This window comes from Acanthochromis polyacanthus, chromosome 5 (assembly GCF_021347895.1).
Source record: "Acanthochromis polyacanthus isolate Apoly-LR-REF ecotype Palm Island chromosome 5, KAUST_Apoly_ChrSc, whole genome shotgun sequence".
In the NCBI taxonomy this organism is placed as follows: Eukaryota; Metazoa; Chordata; class Actinopteri; family Pomacentridae; genus Acanthochromis; species Acanthochromis polyacanthus.
Genome location: NC_067117.1, coordinates 4038240 through 4046242, shown reverse-complemented (window position 1 = coordinate 4046242; position 8003 = coordinate 4038240).

The window sequence follows — 8003 nt, the reverse complement described above, 5'->3', positions numbered from 1 at the left end:
GAATTCAGTGTGTTTTTCTAAAATCTTTCCAATTCAGTGCAAGTAAGGGTTGCTTCACAATGAGGATTTATTCCAACATGAGTGCACATCTCCAACATTATTCTTTACAACAATATCAGAATCTATAGTCTGTTCAAGGATATCCAAATCTTAAAAATAAAATAAAAGAAGAAATAAAAACATTACATGTAAAAAATAAACTAAAAGGTGTTGCACTTTCTAATAACACTATCATCTCGTTTTCCTCTGCAAGGAAACGGTTCCATCACAACTTAAATTTCACAAATATGAGAACATCAGTGAAAGGGCTAAGTAAATTAAACTGATGTATTTTTCCACATTTTGGACGACATATTAAACTATGACGTTTTTTTTCCACATTTTGGACGACATACTAAACTATGACGTTTTTTTCCACATTTTGGACGACATATTAAACGATGACATTTTTGTCACATTTTGGACGACATACTAAACTATGACGTTTCTGGGACATTTTGGACGACATACTAAACTATGATGTTTTTGTCACATTTTGGGCGACATACTAAACTATGACGTTTTTTTCCACATTTTGGACGACATACTAAACTATGACGTTTTTTCCATATTTTGGACGACATACTAAACTATGACGTTTTTGTGACATTTTGGACAACATACTAAACTATGACGTTTTTGTGACATTTTGGACGACATACTAAACTATGACGTTTTTGTGACATTTTGGATGACATACTAAACGATGACTTTTTTTCCACATTTTGGACGACATACTAAACTATGACGTTTTTTTCCACATTTTGGACGACATACTAAACTATGACATTTTTTTCCACATTTTGGACGACATACTAAACTATGACATTTTTTTCCACATTTTGGACGACATACTAAACTATGACATTTTTTTCCACATTTTGGACGACATACTAAACTATGACGTTTTTTTCCACATTTTGGACGACATACTAAACTATGACATTTTTTTCCACATTTTGGACGACATACTAAACTATGACTTTTTTTCCACATTTTGGACGACATACTAAACTATGACGTTTTTTTCCACATTTTGGACGACATACTAAACTATGACTTTTTTTCCACATTTTGGACGACATACTAAACTATGACATTTTTTTCCACATTTTGGACGACATACTAAACTATGACGTTTTTTTCCACATTTTGGACGACATACTAAACTATGACTTTTTTCCACATTTTGGACGACATACTAAACTATGACATTTTTTCCACATTTTGGACGACATACTAAACTATGACATTTTTTTCCACATTTTGGACGACATACTAAACTATGACATTTTTTTCCACATTTTGGACGACATACTAAACTATGACATTTTTTTCCACATTTTGGACGACATACTAAACTATGACGTTTTTTTCCACATTTTGGACGACATACTAAACTATGACATTTTTTTCCACATTTTGGACGACATACTAAACTATGACTTTTTTCCACATTTTGGACGACATACTAAACTATGACGTTTTTTTCCACATTTTGGACGACATACTAAACTATGACTTTTTTTCCACATTTTGGACGACATACTAAACTATGACATTTTTTTCCACATTTTGGACGACATACTAAACTATGACTTTTTTTCCACATTTTGGACGACATACTTTTAAACTATGACGTTTTTGTGACATTTTGGACGACATACTAAACTATGACGTTTTTTCCACATTTTGGACGACATACTAAACTATGACGTTTTTTTCCACATTTTGGACGACATACTAAACTATGACGTTTTTGTCACATTTTGGACGACATACGAAACTATGACGTTTTTGTGACATTTTGGACGACATACTAAACTATGACGTTTATGTCACATTTTGGACGACATACTAAACTATGACGTTTTTTCCACATTTTGGACGACATATAAACTATGACGTTTTTTTCCACATTTTGGACGACATACTAAACTATGATGTTTTTGTCACATTTTGGGCGACATACTAAACTATGACGTTTTTTTCCACATTTTGGACGACATGCAAAACTATGTCGTTTTTTTCCACATTTTGGACGACATACTAAACTATGACGTTTTTCCATATTTTGGACGACATACTAAACTATGACGTTTTTGTGACATTTTGGACAACATACTAAACTATGACGTTTTTGTGACATTTTGGACGACATACTAAACTATGACGTTTTTGTGACATTTTGGACGACATACTAAACTATGACGTTTTTTCCATATTTTGGACGACATACTAAACTATGACGTTTTTGTGACATTTTGGACGACATACTAAACTATGACATTTTTTTCCACATTTTGGACGACATACTAAACTATGACGTTTTTTTCCACATTTTGGACGACATGCAAAACTATGTCGTTTTTTTCCACATTTTGGACGACATACTAAACAATGACGTTTTTTCCATATTTTGGACGACATACTAAACTATGACGTTTTTGTGACATTTTGGACAACATACTAAACTATGACGTTTTTGTGACATTTTGGACGACATACTAAACTATGACATTTTTGTGACATTTTGGATGACATACTAAACGATGACTTTTTTCCACATTTTGGACGACATACTAAACTATGACGTTTTTTTCCACATTTTGGACGACATACTAAACTATGACATTTTTTTCCACATTTTGGACGACATACTAAACTATGACATTTTTTTCCACATTTTGGACGACATACTAAACTATGACATTTTTTTCCACATTTTGGACGACATACTAAACTATGACGTTTTTTTCCACATTTTGGACGACATACTAAACTATGACATTTTTTTCCACATTTTGGACGACATACTAAACTATGACTTTTTTTCCACATTTTGGACGACATACTAAACTATGACGTTTTTTTCCACATTTTGGACGACATACTAAACTATGACTTTTTTTCCACATTTTGGACGACATACTAAACTATGACATTTTTTTCCACATTTTGGACGACATACTAAACTATGACGTTTTTTTCCACATTTTGGACGACATACTAAACTATGACATTTTTTTCCACATTTTGGACGACATACTAAACTATGACTTTTTTTCCACATTTTGGACGACATACTTTTAAACTATGACGTTTTTGTGACATTTTGGACGACATACTAAACTATGACGTTTTTCCACATTTTGGACGACATACTAAACTATGACGTTTTTTTCCACATTTTGGACGACATACTAAACTATGACGTTTTTGTCACATTTTGGACGACATACGAAACTATGACGTTTTTGTGACATTTTGGACGACATACTAAACTATGACGTTTATGTCACATTTTGGACGACATACTAAACTATGACGTTTTTTTCCACATTTTGGACGACATACTAAACTATGACATTTTTGTGACATTTTGGACGACATACGAAACTATGACGTTTATGTCACATTTGGATGACATACTAAACTATGACGTTTTTTTCCATATTTTGGACCACATACTAAACTATGACGTTTTTGTCACGTTTTGGAAGACATACTAAATTATGACATTTTTGTGACATTTTGGACGACATACTAAACTATGACGTTTATGTCACATTTTGGATGACATACGAAACTATGACATTTTTGTGACATTTTGGACGACATACTAAACTATGATGTTTTTGTCACATTTTGGGCGACATACTAAACTATGATGTTTATGTCACATTTTGGACGACATACTAAACTATGATGTTTTTGTCACATTTTGGGCGACATACTAAACTATGACGTTTTTTTCCACATTTTGGACGACATGCAAAACTATGTCGTTTTTTTCCACATTTTGGACGACATACTAAACTATGACGTTTTTGTCACATTTTGGACGACATACTAAACTATGACGTTTTTTTCCACATTTTGGACGACATGCAAAACTATGTCGTTTTTTTCCACATTTTGGACGACATACTAAACTATGACGTTTTTTTCCATATTTTGGACGACATACTAAACTATGACGTTTTTGTGACATTTTGGACGACATACTAAACGATGACATTTTTTTCCACATTTTGGACGACATACTAAACTATGACGTTTTTGTCACATTTTGGACGACATACGAAACTATGACGTTTTTGTGACATTTTGGATGACATACTAAACGATGACTTTTTTTCCACATTTTGGACGACATACTAAACTATGACGTTTTTTCCACATTTTGGACGACATACTAAACTATGACCTTTTTTTCCATATTTTGGACGACATGCTAAACTATGACGTTGTTGTCACGTTTTGGACGACATACTAAACTATGACTTTTTTTCCATATTTTGGACGACATACTAAACTATGTCGTTTTTGTGACATTTTGGACGACATACTAAACTATGACATTTTTTTCCACATTTTGGACGACATACTAAACTATGACATTTTTTTCCACATTTTGGACGACATACTAAACTATGACTTTTTTTCCACATTTTGGACGACATACTAAACTATGACGTTTTTTTCCACATTTTGGACGACATACTAAACTATGACTTTTTTTCCACATTTTGGACGACATAGGAAACTATGACGTTTTTTTCCACATTTTGGACGACATACTAAACTATGACTTTTTTTCCACATTTTGGACGACATACTAAACTATGACATTTTTTTCCACATTTTGGACGACATACTAAACTATGACATTTTTTTCCACATTTTGGACGACATACTAAACTATGACATTTTTTTCCACATTTTGGACGACATACTAAACTATGACTTTTTTTCCACATTTTGGAGGACATACTTTTAAACTATGACGTTTTTGTGACATTTTGGACGACATACTAAACTATGACGTTTTTTCCACATTTTGGACGACATACTAAACTATGACGTTTTTTTCCACATTTTGGACGACATACTAAACTATGACGTTTTTGTCACATTTTGGACGACATACGAAACTATGACGTTTTTGTGACATTTTGGACGACATACTAAACTATGACGTTTATGTCACATTTTGGACGACATACTAAACTATGACGTTTTTTCCACATTTTGGACGACATATAAACTATGACGTTTTTTTCCACATTTTGGACGACATACTAAACTATGACATTTTTGTGACATTTTGGACGACATACGAAACTATGACGTTTATGTCACATTTGGATGACATACTAAACTATGACGTTTTTTTTCCATATTTTGGACCACATACTAAACTATGACGTTTTTGTCACGTTTTGGAAGACATACTAAATTATGATATTTTTGTGACATTTTGGACGACATACTAAACTATGACGTTTATGTCACATTTTGGATGACATACGAAACTATGACATTTTTGTGACATTTTGGACGACATACTAAACTATGACGTTTTATTCCACATTTTGGACGACATACTAAACTATGATGTTTTTTTCCACATTTTGGACGACATACTAAACTATGACGTTTTTGTCACATTTTGGACGACATACTAAACTATGACGTTTATGTCACATTTTGGACGACAAACCAAACTATGACGTTTTTTTTCCACATTTTGGACGACATACTAAACTATGACGTTTTTGTCACATTTTGGACGACATACGAAACTATGACGTTTTTGTGACATTTTGGACGACATACTAAACTATGACGTTTATGTCACATTTTGGACGACATACTAAACTATGACGTTTTTTCCACATTTTGGACGACATATAAACTATGACGTTTTTTTCCACATTTTGGACGACATACTAAACTATGACATTTTTGTGACATTTTGGACGACATACGAAACTATGACGTTTATGTCACATTTGGATGACATACTAAACTATGACGTTTTTTTTCCATATTTTGGACCACATACTAAACTATGACGTTTTTGTCACGTTTTGGAAGACATACTAAATTATGACATTTTTGTGACATTTTGGACGACATACTAAACTATGACGTTTATGTCACATTTTGGATGACATACGAAACTATGACGTTTTTGTGACATTTTGGACGACATACTAAACTATGACGTTTATGTCACATTTTGGACGACATACTAAACTATGACGTTTTTTCCACATTTTGGACGACATATAAACTATGACGTTTTTTTCCACATTTTGGACGACATACTAAACTATGACATTTTTGTGACATTTTGGACGACATACGAAACTATGATGTTTTTGTCACATTTTGGACGACATATAAACTATGACCTTTTTTTCCACATTTTGGACGACATACTAAACTATGACATTTTTGTGACATTTTGGACGACATACGAAACTATGATGTTTTTGTCACATTTTGGATGACATACTAAACTATGACGTTTTTGTGACATTTTGGATGACATACTAAACGATGACTTTTTTTCCACATTTTGGACGACATACTAAACTATGACGTTTTATTCCACATTTTGGACGACATACTAAACTATGACGTTTATGTCACATTTTGGACGACAAACCAAACTATGACGTTTTTTTTCCACATTTTGGACAACATACTAAACTATGACGTTTTTTCCACATTTTGGACGACATACTAAACTGTGACATTTTTGTCACATTTGGACAATATATCGGGGGCAGCATGGCTCAGAGGGTAGAGTGGCTGTCTTGTAACTGGAAGGTTGCCGGTTCGATCCTCGGCCCGTTGTGCTCATGTCGAGGTGTCCCTGAGCAAGACACTGAACCCCTAATTGCTCCTGATGGGTTGTGGTTAGCACCTTGCATGGCAGCTCCCGCCATCAGTGTGTGAATGGGTAAATGTGACATATCGTCATGTAAAGCGCTTTGGATAAAAGCGCTATATAAATACAACCATTTACCATTTTGGACGACATACTAAACTATGACGTTTTTGTGACATTTTGGATGACATACTAAACTATGATGTTTTTTTCCATATTTTGGACGACATACTAAACTATGACTTTTTTTCCATATTTTGGACGACATACTAAACTATGACGTTTTATTCCACATTTTGGACGACATACTAAACTATGATGTTTTTGTCACATTTTGGACGACATACTAAACTATGACGTTTTTTTTCCATATTTTGGACGACATACTAAACTATGACGTTTTATTCCACATTTTGGACGACATACTAAACTATGATGTTTTTGTCACATTTTGGACGACATACTAAACTATGACGTTTTTTTCCATATTTTGGACGACATACTAAACTATGACGTTTTATTCCACATTTTGGACGACATACTAAACTATGATGTTTTTGTCACATTTTGGACGACATACTAAACTATGATGTTTTTTTTCCATATTTTGGACGACATGCTAAACTATTACCTTTTTGTGACATTTTGGACGACGTACTAAACTATGATGTTTTTTTCCATATTTTGGACGACATCATACTAAACTATGATGTTTTTCTTGACATGACGAAGACGCTGAAGAAAAGTCAGAAAATTTACGTAAAGATGAAAGAAAAAGGTTGCACGCTGTTGCTGTCTAACAAAGGATGTGTCTAAACTTTGAAGCAGGTGAAATGAAGACAAGCTCTGACGGTGTTTCCTGAAGAAGGGAGTGAAGGGCAGAAAGAAACTTAAGGTGTTTGGCTGGGATTTGCTGTATCATGTGACCTAAATATGGAGCAGGCGGCAGGAATTGAAGGAACTCAGAAACACCCTGCAGTTTAATCATTTGTTCCTTGTTTGATTTCCAACAGATAAATCATGGTTGTCGTCGGATCACAATCGTGATCATCAGCAAGCAGCTGACACAGTGTTCACTTGTTGTCATGGTTACAGCGACACTGTGCCGATGGGAAATCCTTAACAAAGCCGTGGATCGAGACTGTAAACCGCATGACTGTGAAAACTTAATGAGGTTGTGCTTCTGACCTTCATCCAAATCTGTTGGTCCGTTTTTGAGTAATGTTTCGCACAGACAAACAGACAGAATCACAGACAAACGTACACAGATCGTCACATA